The sequence below is a fragment of the Sus scrofa genome, unplaced genomic scaffold (assembly GCF_000003025.6).
Source record: "Sus scrofa isolate TJ Tabasco breed Duroc unplaced genomic scaffold, Sscrofa11.1 Contig1900, whole genome shotgun sequence".
NCBI lineage: Eukaryota > Metazoa > Chordata > Mammalia > Artiodactyla > Suidae > Sus > Sus scrofa.
This window is the reverse complement of record NW_018084973.1, coordinates 47,450-65,237: the sequence shown is the minus strand read 5'-3', so window position 1 is coordinate 65,237 and position 17,788 is coordinate 47,450. Positions and strand designations below refer to the sequence as shown.

At 44.5% G+C, this 17,788-nt stretch overlaps 1 long non-coding RNA gene across 1 annotated transcript; it reads left to right on the top strand.

The window, feature by feature from the left end:
* The first annotated feature begins 10,871 nt into the window (after positions 1–10,871).
* Positions 10,872–17,500, top strand: LOC110258321. Its single transcript, XR_002341069.1, has 3 exons — positions 10,872–11,589; positions 14,501–14,556; positions 16,942–17,500. It is a non-coding gene; the product is annotated as an uncharacterized LOC110258321 (long non-coding RNA).
* The last annotated feature ends 288 nt before the right edge of the window (positions 17,501–17,788 follow it).

Genomic DNA, 17,788 nt, shown 5'->3' with positions numbered 1-17,788 from the left:
TTGGCTGTTGCAAATAGTGCTGCAATGAACATCGGAGTACATGTGTCTTTGAGAGTCGTGGTTTTCTCTGGATAGATGCCCAGGAGTGGGATTGCTGGATCAAATGGTAGTTCTATGTTTAGTTTTCTGAGGCATCTCCGTACTGCTTTCCACAGTGGTTGCACCAACTGACAATCCCACCAACAGTGTACTAGGGTTCCTTTTTCTCCACACCTTCTCCATCACTTATTGTTTGTAGACTTTTGGATGATGGCCATTCTGGCCAGTGTAAGGTGGTACCTCATAGTGGTTTTGATTTGCATCTCTCTAATAATGAGTGATGCTGAGCATCTTTTCATGTGTTTCTTGGCCATCCATATGTCTTCTTTGGAGAACTGTCTGTTTAGATCTTCTGCCCATTTTTTTTTTATTATTATTTTCCCTCTGTACAGCAAGGGGGTCAGGTCATCCTTAGATGTATACATTGCAGTTACAGTTTTTTCCCCCCACCCTTTCTTCTGTTGCGACATGAGTATCTAGACATAGTTCTCAATGCTATTCAGCAGGATCTCCTTATAAATCTATTCTAGGTTGTGTCTGATAAGCCCAAGCTCCCGATCCCTCCCACTCCCCCCCCCTCCCATCAGGCAACCACAAGTCTCTTCTCCAAGTCCATGATTTTCTTTTCTGAGGAGATGTTCATTTGTGCTGGATATTAGATTCCAGTTATAAGTGATATCATATGGTATTTGTCTTTGTCTTTCTGGCTCATTTCACTCAGGATGAGATTCTCTAGTTCCATCCATGTTGCTGCAAATGGCATTATGTCATCCTTTTTTATGGCTGAGTAGTATTCCATTGTGTATATATACCACATCTTCCGAATCCAATCATCTGTCGATGGACATTTGGGTTGTTTCCATGTCCTGGCTATTGTGAATAGGGCTGCAATGAACATGTGGGTGCATGTGTCTCTTTTAAGTAGAGCTTTGTCCGGATAGATGCCCAAGAGTGGGATTGCAGGGTCATATGGAAGTTCTATGTATAGATTTCTAAGGTATCTCCAAACTGTTCTCCATAGTGGCTGTACCAGTTGACATTCCCACCAGCAGTGCAGGAGGGTTCCCTTTTCTCCACAGCCCCTCCAGCACTTGTTCTTTGTGGATTTATTAATGATGGCCATTCTGACTGGTGTGAGGTGATATCTCATGGTAGTTTTGATCTGCATTTCTCTTATAATCAGCGATGTTGAGCATTTTTTCATGTGTTTGTTGGCCATCTGTATATCTTCTTTGGAGAAATGTCTATTCAGGTCTTTTGCCCATTTTTCCATTGATTGATTGGTTTTTTTTGCTGTTGGGTTGTATAAGTTGTTTATGTATTCTAGAGATTAAGCCCTTGTCAGTTGCATCATTTGAAACTATTTTCTCCCATTCTGTAAGTGGTATTTTTGTTTTCTTTTGGGTTTCCTTTGTTGTGCAAAAGCTTTTCAGTTTGATAAGGTCCCATGAGTTTATTTTTGCTCTAATTTCCATTGCTTTGGGAGACTGACCTGAGAAAATATTCATGATGTTGATGTCAGAGAGTGTTTTGCCTATGTTTTCTTCTAGGAGTTTGATGGTGTCCTGTGGTATATTTAAGTCTTTCAGCCATTTTGAGTTTATTTTTGTGCATGGTGTGAGGGTGTGTTCTAGTTTCATTGCTTTGCATGCAGCTGTCCAGGTTTCCCAGCAATGCTTGCTGAATAGACTTTCCTTTTCCCATTTGATGTTCCTGCCTCCCTTGTCAAAGATTAATTGACCCTAGGTGTCAGGGTTTATTTCCGGATTCTCTATTCTGTTCCATTGGTCTGTCTGTCTGTTTTGATTCCAGTACCACACTGTTTTGATGACTGTGGCTTTGTGGTATTTCTTGAAGTCTGGGAGAGTTATGCCTCCTGCTTGGTTTTTGTTTCTCAGGATTGCTTTGGTGATTCTGGGTCTTTTGTGGTTCCATATAAATGTTTGGATTGTTTGTTCTAGTTCTGTGAAAAATGTCATGGGTCATTTGATAGGGATTGCATTGAATCTGTAGATTGCTTTGGGTAGGATGGCCATTTTCACAATATTGATTTTTCCAATCCAGGAACATGGGATATCTTTCCATTTCTTTACATCTTCTTTGATTTCTTTGATTAAAGTTTTATAGTTCTCGGCATATAGGTCCTTTACCTCTTTGGTCAGGTGTATTCCGAGGTATTTGATTTTGTGAGGTACAATTTAAAAAGGTATCTTATTTTTGTATTCCTTTTCTAATGTTTCATTGCTGGTATACAGAAATGCAACTGACTTCTGAATGTTAATCTTATATCCTGCCACTTTGCTGAATTTATTAATCAGTTCAAGGAGTTTTGGGGTTGAGTCCTTAGGGTTTTCTATGTATAGTATCATATCATCTGCCTACAGTGACAGTTTGATCTCTTCTCTTCCTATATGGATGCCTTTTATTTCTTTTGTTTGTCTAATTGCTGTTTCTGCCCATTTTTTGATAGTTTTTTTTTTTTTTTTGGTATGGAGCTGCAGAAGTTGTTTATAAATTTTGGAGATTAATCCCTTGTCAGTCGATTCACTTGCAAAAATTTTCTCCCATTCTGTGGGTTGTCTTTTTGTGTTGTTTAGGGTTTCCTTTGCTGTGCAGAAACTTTGAAGTTTGATTAGGTCCCTGCCAGAGTCCAGCTTCAGCAGCCAGGGTATTCCCTCCGGGGATGGACAGTGTCGGCGAAGCACACAGAGACAGCCTCTTTGTCCCTTCTTTCAGGGCGCTGGACTGCTCAAATTTTATTAGCATAGTTAGCAGTTTATACAGACAGCTTAATTGTAACTTACATCACAGTGCTTAGATCATATTCTCAAAGGTTAAATTTTAGACTACATGGTACAGTAGATATACAATGTGTTCTAAAAATTTTAATCAAAACAGATACAATGCATCATGCAAAATTATAATGGCTACAAAACATTATGTGGAAAAATCATTATATGAAAAAAAGGCAATTCGGTATAAAAACGTCTTGTGGTTACTTTTAGCAAGCGCCGCCCGTTATTGTTTTAAGCTAAACTTTAACAACTAGAAAGGTCACAAGCACAAGAATTTAACATTTACAAAAACTCATTTTTAGATTAAAGCTTGAGGCACTAACTTCAAAGCATTATGGTCAAGGGACACTATGAGAAAATATTTTTTTATATCAGAGCAACTTAATTTCATAAAACTTAAAAGCTCCCTACAAAACTTATTAAAAGCAAGATTATATTTTTCCATCAAGAATGATGTATGTCTAACCTATTCTAACCTATTGTACACTCCACAATTACCTATGTACACTCCACAATTACCTAACTCTAAAACCTATTTTTACTTGTAACAAACCAGTGAACACTTTGTTTTTGCTCACATTAGATCTGACTAGGGGGAATTTCACCAAGGTGAAGCTCTTATTATTTTATTACTGTTCCAATTTTTGTTGTTCCAATTTTATTGAATCACAAAACAATATAGAAAAACAACAAAGAATAACAAACAAATAACAGAAAAGGCTGAGTAATAAGTAAATAACAGGAAAGACTGAATTTCCCAAGAAGCAATTTTTATTCTTGCACTATTGTGCAAAGCCTTCATTTTGCTATTGTTGTGTTGTTGTTGGGTTAGCAGGTGAGCCTCATTATTTTTAGAACTTGCCCTTGGAACTGTGCCACCAGGTAAGCCCTTTTCCGTATTTCTAAACGTACCCTCGGAACTGTGCCAGCGGGTAGGCTTTTTTTCCTCGGTTAGGAACCCTGCCTTCAGAACTGTGCTGTCAGGCTAGTTCCCTTCCTTGGCCTCCTGTATCTACTCGGCTCCCCGCAGGTCCCATTTGTTTATTTTTGTTTTTGTTGTCAATACTCTGAGAGGTGGATCTGAGAAGATGTTGCTTTCGTTTACGTCAGAGAGTGTTGGGCCTATGTTTTCCTCTAGGAGTTTGATAGTGTCTGGTCTTATATCTAGGTCTTCCATCCATTTGGAGTTGATTTTTGTGTCTGGTGGTAACGAGTGTTCTATCTTCATTCTTTTGCATGTGGCTGTCCAGTTTTCCCAGCACCACCTATTGAACAAGCTGTCCTTTCTCCACTGTATATTCTTGCCTCCTTTGTCATAGATGAGTTGGCTGTGGGTGCATGGGTTGAATTCTGGGCTTTCTATCCTGTTCCACTGATCTCTATTTCTGCCTTTGTGCCAGTACCATCGGTTTTGATGATTGCTGCTTTGTAGTATAGTCTGAAGTCTGGGAGCCTGATTCCTCCAGCTCCATTTTTCTTTTTCAGGATGTCTTTGGCTATTCTGGGTCTTTTGTGCTTCCAAACAAACTTTAAACTATTTTGTTCGAGTTCTGTGAAATATGTCCTTGGTCATTGGATAGGGATTGCATTGAATCTGTAGATTGCCTTGGGTAGTATAGTCATTTGGATAATATTAACTCTTCCAATCCACGAGCATGGTCTATCTTTCCATCTGTTTGCATCATCTTTGATTTCTTTCATCAGTGGCTTATAGTTTTCAGAGTACAGGTCTTTTGTCTCTTTAGATAGGTTTACTCCTAGGTATTTATTCTTTTGGATGCAATGGTAAACAGTATTGCTTCCCTAATTTCTCTTTCTGCTCTTTCATTGTTAGTGTATAGAAATGCCATTGATTTGTCTGTATTAATTTTGTATCCTGTGACTGCCAATTTCGTGGATGAGCTCTAACAGTTTTCTGGTAGAGTCCTTAGGGTTCTCTAGGTATAGTATCATGTCATCTGCAAATAGGGATAGTTTTACTTCTTCCTTTCCCATTTAGATTCCTTTTATTTCTTTTACTTCTCTGATTGCTGTGGCTAGGACTTCCAGAACAATGTTGAAGAGTAGTGGCGAGAGCGGACATCCTTGTCTTGTTCCTGATCTCAGCAGGAATTCTTTCAGCTTTTCAGCATTGAGAATGATGTTCGCTGTGGGTTTGTCATATATGGCCTTTATCATGCTGAGGTGGGTTCCCATTATGCCCCCTTTCTGAAGGGTTTTCATCAGAAATCGGTGTTGGATTTTGTCAAAGGCTTTCTCTGCGTCTATGGAGAGGATCCTATGGTCTTTATTCTTCAGTTTGTGAATGTGGTGTATCCCACTGATGGATTTGCGAATATTGAAGAACGCTTGCATCCCTGGGATAAATCCCACTTGATCATGATGTACAATCGTTTTAATGGATTATTGGATGCAGTTTGCTAGGATTTTGTTGAGGATTTTTGCATCGATGTTCATCAGTGAAATAGGCCTGTAGTTTTCTTTTTTTGTGGTATCTTTTTCTGGTTTTGGTATCAGGGTGATGGTGGCCTCATAGAATGAGTTTGGGAGTGCCCCTTCCTCTGTGATTTTTTGGAATAGTTTCAGAAGGAGAGGTGTTAGCTCTTCTCTAAATGTTTGATAGAATTCACCTGTGAAGCCTTCTGGTCCTGGACTTTTGTTTGTTGGAAGTTTTTTAATCACAGTTTCAATTTCAGTTCTTGAGATGGGTCCATTCATCTTTTCTATTTCATCTTGGTTTAGTCTTGGAAGAGTGTACTTTTCTAAGAATTTGTCCATTTCTTCTAGGTTTTCCATTTTATTGGCATATAGTTGCAGATAGTAGTCTCTTAGGATCCTTTGTATTTCTGTGATTTCCGTTGTTACTTCTCCTTTTTCATTTCTAATTTGATTGATATGAGTCCTCTCTTTTTTGCTTGATCAGTCTGGCTAGGGGTTTATCAATTTTGTTGATCTTTTCAAAGAACCAGCTTTTCATTCAGTGATCTTTTCTATGGTTTTCTTAGCTTCTATTTCATCGGTTTCTGCTCTGATCTTTATGATTTCTTTCCTTCTACTAACTTTAGGTCTTATCTGTTCTTCGCTCTCAAACTGCTTTAGCTATAAAGTGAGCTTGTTTATTTGAGTTTTTTCTTCTTTCCTGAGGTGGGCTTGTATTGCTATAAACTTTCCCCTTAGAACGGCTTTTGCTGCATCCCATAGGTTATGGAGTGTTGTATCTTTGTTTTCATTTGCTTCTAGGTATTTTTTAATTTCCTCTTTGATTTCTTCAGTGATCCATTGGTTGTTGAGTAGCATGTTGTTTTGTTTCCATGTGTTTGTGTTTTTTTCAGATTTTTTCTTGTTGTTGATGTCCAGTCAAATAGCATTTAGCGTTGTGTTGGAAAAGATGCTTGATATGATTTCAATTTTCTTAAAGTTACTGAGGTTGGATTTGTAGCCCAGGATATGGTCAATCTTAGAGAATGTTCCATGTACACTTGAGAAGACTGTGTATTCTGTTGCTTTTGGATGGAATGTCCTATAAATATCTATTAAGTCCATCTGGTTTAATGTGTCATTCAGAGCCTGTGTTTCCTTATTGCTTTTCTGTCTGGTTGATCCGTCCATTGTTGTAAGTGGGGTGTTAAAGTCCCCCACTATGATTGTGTTATTGTCGATTTCTCTTTTTAAGGTTGTTAGCAGTTGCCTTATATATTGTGCTGAATATATGTTGGGTGCATAAATATTTGAAATTATTATATCTTATTCTCTGATTGATCCTTTGATCATTATGTAATGACCTTCTTTATCCCTTAAAATATTCTTCATTTTAAAGTCTATTTTGTCTGTTATGAGTATTGCTACTCCAGCTTTCTTTTGATCCCCGTTTGCATGAAATATTTTCTTCCATCATCTCACTTTCCATTGGTATGTGTCCCTAGAAGTGAAGTGGGTCTCTTGAAGACAGCCTATGTATGGGTCTTGTTTTTGTATCCATTCAGCCAGTCTATGTCTTTTGGCTGGGGCATTTAGTCCATTCACATTGAAGGTAATTATTGCTATGTATGTTCTTATTGCCATTTTATTAATTGCTTTGGATTTGGTTTTGTTGCTCTTTTTTCTTTCCTTCTCTTGTTCTTTTTTGCCTAGAGAAGTTCCTTTAGTATTTGTTGTAAGGCTGGTTTAGTGTTGCTGAATTCTCTCAGCTTTTGCTTTTCTGTGAAGATTTTGATTTCTCCTTCAAATCTGAATGAGAGTCTTGCTGGGTAAAGTAATCTTGGTTGGAGGTTTTTTCCTTTCATAACATTGAGTATATCATGCCACTCCCTTCTGGCCTGCAGATTTTCTGCTGAAAAATCTGCTGATAACTGTCTTGGGGTTCCCTTGTATGTTATTTATTTCTTTTCCCTAGCTGCTTTCAAGATTTTCTCTTTGTCTCTAATTTTGGTCAGTTTGATTACTATGTGTCTTGGTGTATTCCTCCTTGGGTTTATTTTATGTTGTACTCAATGTGCTTCCTGGATTTGAGTGAGTGATTCCTTCCCCATATTAGGGAAGTTTTTGGCTATTATCTCTTGGAATATTTTTTCTGTCCCCTTCTCTCTCTCTTCTCCTTCTGGCACCCCTATAATGCAGATGTTGGTGCATTTCACATTGTCCCAGAGTTCTCCGAGACTCTCTTCATTTGTTTTCAATCTTTTTTCTCTTTTCTGTTCTGCATCCGTAATTTGTACTCATCTGTCCTCCACCTCACTTATTCGTTCTTCTGCCCCCTGTATTCTGCTGTTAGCTGCTTCTAGTGAATTTTTTATTTCAGTTATTGTATTTTGCATCTCTTCTTGTTTAAGTTTTATATCTTGTATCTCTTTGCTCAGTGTTTCCTGTAAGTTATCCATCTTTGCTTCCAGTTTATTTCCAATGTCTTGCATCATCTTCAGCATCCAACAGTCTAAAATCTTTTTCCTGGAGGCTGAGAATCTCCTCATCACTTAGGTGATTTTCTGGGGTTTTTCCTTTCTCCCTCATCTGAGTTATATAGTTCTCTGTCTTTTAATTTTTATAGGTTTTTTGGTGTGGTGACCTTTTTATGGATAATAGAGTTGTAGCCTCTCTTATTTCTGGTGTATGTCCCCCTTGTGGCTGAAGTCAGTATGGGGGGCTTGCTGTAGGCTTCCTGATGGGAGGGGCTGATGCCTGCCCCCTGGTAGGTGAAGCCAATTCTAATCCCTCTGGTGGGTGGGACTTAGTCTCTGGATGGGGTTAGAGGCAGCTGTGTGCCTGAGGGGTCTTTAGGCAGCCTGTTTACTGAGGGGCGGGGCTGTGATCCCACCTGGGTTGTTGTTTGCCCTGGGGCTTCTCAGCACTGACTGATGGGTGGGGCCAGATTTTCCCTAAATGGCCCCCTCCAGAGAAAGGCAGCTGCTGAATATTCCCGAGGGCTTTGCTTTTAATGTCCTTCCCTCACAACAAGCCACGTTCCCCCCTCTTTTCCCAGGATGTCCTTCAAGAACTGCAGTCAGGTTTGACCTAGATTCCTATGGAGACCTCACTCGGCCCTGGGACTCAGTGAATGTGAAAGTCCGTGCGTGCCTTTTAAAAATGGGGTCTCCGTTTCCCCCAGTCCCGTGAAGTTCCTGTGCACAAGCCCCACTGGCCTTCAATGCCAGATGCTCCAGGGGCTCTTTCTCCCAGGGCCAGGTCCCCACACGTGAGAGTTTGATGTGGGGCTCAGAGCTCTCACTCCTGTAGGTAAGTCTCTGTGAACCAGTTAGTTTCCAGTCTGTGAGGCTTCCCACCCGGGAGGTATGGAGTTGTTTATATCACGAAATCACCCCTCCTACCTCTTGATGTGGCCTCCTCTTTGTCTTCTGGAGTTGGATATCTTTTAAGGTTTCCGGTCCATTTGGGTGGAGATTGCTCAGCCTTTAGTTGTGAATTTTGTTGTTTTTAGGAGAGAGGTTGAGCTCCAGTCCTTCTATTCTGCCGCCTTAATCCCATCTTCCTCCCAAGGCTTCTTGCATTGATTTCCTTTACATTCTCTGGACAAGTTTACACCCAGGCTGAGGGCTGACTGGGGGGAACTTCCTGGAGGCAAAGTGTGCCCTGGTCCTGCTTGGACCTGAGCCCGTCAGAAGGACGTCCACGTCCCCCAGCTGCGTGGGTCCTGGCCTGGGTGTGCCCGCCCCTGGGACAGACCGGGAGAGCTGGGAGTAGAGCCTCCTGGTTCCTGGGGGAGAGGAGGTCCCCGCCCAGGGCCACCGTTAGTCTGAACTCAGAGGCAAACAGGGAGATTGGGCCTTGGTTATTTTCCTGCCTGGACCTCATTGAGGCTGGAAGCTCCATGCTGGGGGTTTCTCCTCACCAGCCAGCCAGCCTGGCCTCTTCTGTCAGCTGGGCCTATGGAGGCAAAAGTTCTCAGAATGTTCTATTGGTGGTATATTGCTTGGCAAGTAAAAATTAAGTCTTTTTTTTTGCTTTTGCTTTTTAGGGCCGCACCCATGTCCTATGGAGGTTCCCAGGCTAGGGGTCCAACTGGCGCCACAGCTGCTGGCCTGCACCACAGACACAGCAATGCCGGATCCAAGCCACATCTGCGACCTATTCCACAGCTCACGGCAATGCCGGCTCCTTAGCCCACTGAGCGTGGCCAGGGATTGAACCCGCAACCTCATGGTTCCAAGTCAGATTCATATCCCCTGTGCCAGACGGGAACTCCCAAAAGTGATTCTTTCAAAAATTTTATTTAGGTTTAGTTGAAGTACAGTTGGTTGCATTAGTTTCAGGTGGAAACATAGTGATACAATTTCTAATAGATTATACTCCATTGAAAGTTTTTATGAAGTATTAGCTACATTTCCCTGTGCTGTACCTATGTTCTTGTATTTATCTATTTATACTTAGGAGTTTGTACCTCTTCCTCCCCTCCTCCATCTTGCTCCTCCCCCTTCCCTCTCCCCACTGGTCACCACTAGTTTGTTCTCTGTATCTGTGGGTCTGCATCTTTTTTGGTTATACCCACTAGTTTTATTTTTTAGATTCTTCATGTAAGTGATATCATAGGGTGTTTGTCTTTCACTTTCTGACTTCACTTAGTAGGAGAATCACTAGTTGCATCCATGTTGGTGCAAATGTATTTCATTCTTTTTCATGGCTGAGTAATATTCCACTGTGTATATGTACCACATCTTAATCCATTCATCTGTTGATGGACATTTAGGTTGTTTCCATGTCTTGGATATTGTGAATAGTGCTGCAAGAAACATACAGGTGCATGTGTCTTTTTCAAGGAAAGTTTGGTCTGGATATAAGCCCATGGGTGGGATTTCTGGGTCATATGGTAGTTCTATATTTAGTTTTCTGAGAAACCTCCATACTGTTTTCCATAGTGGTTGTACCAATTGACATTCCCACCAACAGAGTAGGAAGGTTCCCTTTTCTCCACACCCTCTCCAGCATGTGTTATTTGTGGACTTACTAACGATGGCCATTCTGACTGGTGTGAGGTCGTCCCTCATAGTAATGGCTTATTGTTTATGTCATTTTCACTTTTCTGTTTTTTAATGTTTAATTGAGGATAGTTGACTTACCGTGTTGTGTTGGCTTAAAGTGTACAGCAAAGTGATCAGTGTATATATGTTATGTGTGTGTGTATGCACACACACAAACACACACACTTTTTCAGATTCTTTTCCCTTTTAGGTTATTGCAAGATATTCAGTATAGTTCCCTGTGCTACAGAGGAGGCACTTGTTGTTTATCTATATATAGCAGTGTGCATCTCTTAATCCCACACTTGTAACTTCTCCCCCTCCCTATGGTAACCATAAGTCTGTTCTCTATGTCTGTGAGTCTGTTTCTGTTCTGTCGATAGGTTCATTTATGGCGTATTTTAAATTCCACATAGAAGTGATATCATATGGTGTTTGACTTCCTCTGTCTGACTTTGGTTAGTATGAGAACTTCGAGGTCCATCCATGTCGATGCAAATGGCATGATTTCATTCTTCTTTATGACTGAGTAATATTCCATGGTGCACACCCCCCCCATATCCGAAAGAAGGTGAATTCTGCTAACAGCAAGAACAGACTTGGAAGAGAAGCTCAGCCTCCAGGGGAGAACATACCCATGGCTGATTCTCTGATTGCATCTTTTGGAGACTGCGAGCAGAAGGCCTGGATCACACATGCCTGCAGCCCTGACCCACAGCCACTGTGAAGTAAGGCATCTGTGTTGTTTTACGTTGCTAAGTTGGAGGAAATTGTTACCCAGCACGTGCTCACTGGTAGGCAGCTAAGGACTGGCAGAGCCGAATGGAGAAAAATGAAGGGTTGACCAGAAGCCCCTTTCATGGGTCTGCCTTGGAGGGTGAAGCAGCTGGGAAGTGGATCCTCAGGCTGTGCTTTTAACGTACTCATTTCTTGGCAATTAGAAGGTAGAAATTAATGAGTAAAACAGCCCCTGAGCTGTTGAAAAGGCCCTGCTTCCATGCAGGAAAGCATGAGACAAGGAAATACAGCCATGTCTGATTGTGGCTTTTACTCTGACTCACTCAGAATGTTGCTGCCATCTCCGAGCCCAGCCAGAGTGACACCTGCCAGGTCCTTCAAGAGTGACCCACCAGGAGCCACGGCTTGTGGTTCACAGACACTCCTTCAACTCAGAACACATCATCTCAGCGGGAAGTTAGAGCCCAGAAGAGAATCTGAAGGACTCTCCGCTCAGCCTGAGGGGAAATGGGAAGCGGTTTTCCCTCCGCCTGGAGAAGGAAACCCCGGTGTGTACTTGTGAGCGTTTCTTCCTGCTGCCCAGTCCAGAGTCTGGGTGATGGACGCTGGATGATGGAGAAAGAACAGACCAGGGAGAAAAGGGCAGACGTCTCAGCTGAGAGCATGACACTGGGTTGGAGGCATTCAGGTCCGCGTAGAACCCCAGAATTGACCTGTGGGTCTTCGCTGATGTCACCGTTAAGGGGTCATGGGGGAGGGGTAGCCAGTGTGTCTGGTGTCCTTGGAGGAAGGTCGCTTGGAGATGCAGGGGAGACTGTGGGGACAGATGCAGACAGCGGGGTCGTGCATCCGTGTGGCAGGGAACGCCAACGATTGCTCAGATACCCCCAGAAACTCAGAGAGGTCGGAACCATCCCCCTGCAGAGCTTCCAGAAGGAACCCTCTGTAATGACACCTTGACCCTGGGTCTTTAGTCTCCAGAAATTAGAGTCAGTTCCTGTCCTCGAAAGCCCCCCAGTTTGGTATATTGTTACAGCAGCCCTGAGGAAGTGAATCCAGTCCTTGACAACTGTTGAAAATATTGGGGGTGATCACCTCTGCTCAAGGGGGTTCCACCCCAGTAGCCAGGAGGTGAGACATCTGATATGCTCGTGTGGAGATCTGAGTCCCCCGGCATGTATGAGGATGAGTTGCCGATATAACAAGCTGGCAGGTGAGCACAGAAGAATAATTATTTCTCCCCCACCGTGTGGCGTACAGACCTCACGGGGCTGGAGCAAAGGGTGCATGGTTATCCCCCTCTGAGATCATGGATCTGTCTCAGGGCAGGAATATTTCACAGTGGAGGAATATTGAAGTTTCACACCATAGCCTGTCCACAAAGCAGGTGTTGCCCTTTTGGGTGAGGGAGAGTGGCCTCCTGAGCGGGTCCTGATGGTTGACTCATATATTGAAATATGGAAATTCAGGGAGTTCCCGTTGTGGCTTAGCGAGAATGAACCTGACTAGTATCCGTGAGGACGCGTGTTTGATCCCTGACCCTGCTCAGTGGGTCACAGGATCTGGCATTGCTGTGAGATGTGATGTAGGTTGCAGATGGACTTGAGGACCTGGCATTGCTGTGACTGTGGTGTCACCGCAGCGGTGGCTCTGATTCAGCTCCTGGGTTGGGAGATTCCATATGCTGCAGGTGCTTTTTTTTGCTAAAATAAAGCAAAAAGCCAAAAGCAGTATTGCAATTCAGATGCAGGTGGGTCCCACGGTGAATGCAGGTGCAGTTAGGCATCTTTAGCAATCTCCCGCCTTCCCACCTGGTGGGGTCTGCTGGCGATGAACCATTGTCCTGTCCCTTGACCTCTGTGACTGGCCATCGTCCTTACTTGTTTTCTGGGCATTAAGAGGAGCATCAGCCCCCAAGGGTCCTACCAACACATGGTGTGACTTTTTAAAAATAGACTTAGACAGACTTACCTGGCACAGATGGTCCCAACCCCATGGCCCAATCAAAAGATGTTGAGAAGACATGCATTGTTAACTATAAATCATCCGTGACCCCCCTTATCCATGGTGGAAGAACCCTTTGCAGGGAGACAAATAGGGTAGCTCCCCAGCAGAAAAGCAGCGGCTCTGCCTTTCGAAAGGCAAAAACAACAAAAGTCCGCCACACTGTGTCTTAATCAGTTCAAGATGCCACAAGCAAATGCTGGAGGGTGGGGCCTTATACAGCAGGAATGTCTTCAGCTGCAGTTCTGGAAGCTGGAATCTGAGATCTTTCGGGGGCAGGCTCAGGTCCTGGTGAGGCTTCCTTCCTGGCTCACAGAGGGCTGCCTTCTCGTCCTGTCCTCACAGGCTGGAGAGAAAGAGATCTGGGGTCTCTTCCTCTTCTTGAAAAGGACCTAATCCCATCACGGGGCCCCCCTGCAAGACCTCATCTGACCCAATCCCCTCCCCAAGCCGCCCCCTCCAAACACCGCCCCACGAGGGGTCAGGGCTTTAACCTGCAGATGACAGAACCCACTCCACGCAACTCAGTCTCCCGGTCCTTGTAAATGGCATCATTCCGTTGCTGAAACCAAAACGGAAGCTTGACTTCCTCCTCCTGCACATTCGCTGCCTTTTCCTGCTGTGCCCGGTCCCTCCAGGGCACGTAGTCCCATCTGTCCCGTTACCCATGACGGCGGCCCCCCACCCAGATGCCGCCACCATCACTGGCCTGGAGCACGTCCCCGTCTAAGCCCTGCCCTCTCTTTCCTTTCTCCAGCTCACTCTCCAAGGAGCCTCCCCAACTGCGCGGCCTCAGCTCCAGGCCACGGCCTCTGGACAACTCCCCCTCCCCCACCGTCTCCCCCAAGAGACGCAGGCTCTGATCTCCCCCACGCCCACCTCCCCACTCAGCTCAGGCACACCAAGCTTCTCTGTCCCTTGACCCCACAGGTCTCATTGGCTTCTTTCCTTGAGGGGCTCGTTCTTTCTCGGAAGCCTCGAGATGCGTGTCACCTCCCCAGAGAGACGATCCCCGGGGGTTCCGTGTACAGGGACCTCTCTCGCGCTCGGTTTGCCTCCTCTAGACGCATCTCACGTGATTCGACCCTTCATTCCTTTTTTATTCACCGTTTATCCCTCCTCTTGCGACAGCGGTTCCGTGGGGGCAGCAGGCGTCTCCACTGGGAGACTCTCCACGCCGCTGGGACCTGCCTCACAAGTAAGCAGATGTGCTCGATGGGGAGAGAGGATGGCTGTTCTCACTTGCCTTCCGTCCCTAGAGCAGAATCTCCTCCCCGCACGATGGCTTCTGCCCTCTTCTCCCCCCTCGAGAACTGCCCATCCCCCAAGGCTGATCCCTAGGGCAGATTCTTCTTTAAATTTTGGGGAGTAGAGTTGACGTACAGAGTTGTGTGAGTTTCAGGTGTACGGCAAAGCGACTCGGTGACACATAGACGTCTATCCCTTCTTTTTCAGATTCTTCTCCCGCATAGGTGGTGACACAGTCTCAGCAGATTTCCCTTCGCCGGACGGTAGGTCTTTGTTACCCCTGTGTTTCGTATGTAGTAGCATGATATATGTAAGTCCCTCCCACTGCAGCCACTGTGTAGAGCAGCAAGTTCTTGTCAGGACAGTGACTTCTTCCGTCACGTCAAAATGCCAATCAAGGGAGTTCCTGTTGGGCTCAGTGGTTAATGAAGCCAACTGGCATCCATGAGGATGCGGGTTCGATCCCTGGCCTCGCTCAGTGGGTTAAGGATCTGGTGTTGCCATGAGCTGTGGTGTAGGTCACAGACATGGCTCGGATCCTGTGTTGCTGTGGCTGTGGTGTAGACCAGCAGCTGCAGCTCCGATTTGACCCCTATCCTGGGAACCTCCATATGTTGTGGGTGCGGCCCTAAAAAAGACAAAAGGAAAAAAAAACCTCTCCAATTAAAGAGTTCCCATTGTGGCTCAGAAGTAATGAGCCAGAGTAGTATCCATGAGGATGCAGGTTCGATCCTTGGCCTCACTCAGTGATTTAAAGGGTCTGGTGTTGCTGCGAGCTGCAGTGTAGGTCACAGATGCAGCTCGGATCCTGCATTGCTGTGGCTGTGGCCAGTGGCTACAGCTTAGATTTGACCCCTAGCCTGGGGGGTGGGGGCTGTACTGAGGGTGTGGCCCTTAAAAGACAAAACCAAACAAAACCCTGATAGAGGGGTTCTAAGAGGGAGAAAGCAGTGGGCTGCCTGCCAGACAGATCAGGTGGCACTCATATACCACAAACACAGAAGGAGATTAGCTGGGCAAGTTGCTTATGATGAAACCACACACAACACAAACGAGAGTAATTGAAAACGACGGAAAAGATTTTCGTTAGAAAAATACGATTTGAGAGACGTACAAGATTCAGAGGACGTTGGGGTGTTTGATCCGAAGAAATAAACAAACGAGAGAAATGGTCTGTAGGAAATAGAAAAACAAACTGCTGACGGTCAAGTCCTGATGCAGTTCCTTGGCGCTGGGAGAAATCAGATTTGGGGAAAGTAGAACACTGACAAGGAAAAAATGTTCCCAGCATGCAGAGGAAAGTTTAAAATGCTTATGGGGCAAAACAAATCAGTTTAGAGACGTTGAGAAGAGTCACCAAAGCCAACTTGTGACAAATGGGATTTCCTGCAAAGGAGGGTGGGACCATGGGTCAGAAGCGCTAATTACAGGAAGGGCGGAAGAGAGGTGTCAGCCAAGGGAGCAGAAAGATGTCTGCATGCTGAGCTCTCAGTGAAGCTTTGGAAGAGAACCAGCTCCAGACATGTTCCAGCAGCATTGTCATACAAGACACTCAAAACTCAGTGCCTGCTCATGGAGAGAGAAAAATCACAGAAGAGCCAGTTCTGGTGTGGCTTCATCTCATCTCAGCCACAAGAAAGGATGCCATGGTATCAAACCGCCAAGCACTGGTGAGGGAAAAAAGAAATCACTATGAAAAACTCCACAATTGGGAGTTCCCGTTGTGGCGCAGCGGAAACGAGTCTGACTAGCATCCATGGGGATGCAGGTTCGATCCCTGGCCTTGCTCAGTGGGTTGAGGCTCTGGCGTTGCTCTCAGCTGTGGTGTAGGTTGCAGATGCTGATCAGATATGGTGTTGCTGTGGCTGTGGTGTAGGTTGGCGGCTACAGCTGTGATTTGACCCCTAGCCTGGGAACCTCCATATGCTGCAGGAGTGGCCCCCCCCAAAAAAAAATTCCACAATGAAGCCATTGTAAAATTCTCTTCACCCCAACACAGTGCTAAAATAATTATAGATATTGCTAATACAGTTGACTGCATCCACTCAGGACCCTGGAGGGGAGAGAAACTCCATTCTAAGGAAGCAAAGGAATCCTGCAGCCAATCCTACCCCCTAAATGGAACATTTTTTTGCGTCATGCAGATTATTTGCATCAGAGCAGTCAGGAAGTGTAAAGAGGGTTTGAGGCTTAATCCACACTTCAGAAAGACATCAAAAACCAGAGAGCAAAACAGATGATGGCTTTGCAAAGTTCTGGGAAAATTAGGGCACAGCCAGGTCATCCTTGTCTGCAAACCTATCAATCTGTGGAGCAGGGACAAAATGTCTTTAGTAGGATTTTCTAACGATGACTAAATAATTTGCATATTCTTCTGTGAGGGAGGAAACCAAAATGAGCTGATGGTAATGTGTTTGATATTTTCCTCTGTAGATTAGCGCTCCTTAAAAAGGGGGATAAATCTTCCCACGTGAAAATTTGGAAGTGAAAACCTTTTAAAGGATTAAAGTACTTGCTAAAATCCCCTCAACTGGCATGAGCTTTGAAGAAAAAATTACAATTGTTTGGGAAAGAGATCTACCCAAGACAGGATATTTTTAGAGCCAGGCATCCATGAGCCTGCTAAAATGTCTTTTTCCTAATTGCAGAAATGCCAGAGAGTCCCTTGACTTTACGGAGCACCCTATTTAATACGTAGAAAATGGATGTGGCTGGTCCGGGTCCCCAGGATCGAATTCCCTTGCCGTTTGTAGAATCGATGAATCCGTTCCTGGTGAGTGTACTTGTGTGTGTGTGCCTTCCATGAGACGCTTAGTAGAACGTCATTCTTAACATTGACCTTACCCTACAGGTGTTGGGGGGATTAGGTAGGTATCTTCTGCCATATTGATTGTGTTGACTGCTGTCTGTAGTGGGTCTTCAGAGATGGAGATTCAACTTAGGATTTCCATTAAGGCATGTGCTTGGGTCCGCCTGGGACAAGGAGGGAGCGGACGAGACAGCACGGCCACCTGTGGTCCCTTTGGCTCTGAGCCATAGCCGAGTTGAGAGCCGTTCATCCGGTCCATGGCATGGCACCTTTGCTGGGCGTGAATTACAAGGGAAAGTCAGACACAAAAGGAGAAGAGGATACAAGCAAATCGTGGACCAGAGTGTGTAGGATTTAAGCCCTGCTCCTAGCACAGCACACATCTTCACTCTCTCCATCTCCACAACAGCCTGTGAAGGAGGGTATGGACCCTTCTGGCTGATTCTCCTAAATGAGAAGTTTGAGGCAGGATGTTTGAGAATGCACCTCAAGATCCCACAATTAGCAAATGTGGAAGGTCTGGATGCAGGGCGTGGGGGAAGGAAATGACTTGTATTTAAGTGCTGGGGGGCTGATGATGAATTTCAAAATATGGTCACAACCTTTGGAAAACTCGTAAGGTCTAGAATTTTTGAGATGGAAGGGCAGAAGTTCCTTCTAGGACAGAAATGCCCAGATCCTTGCTG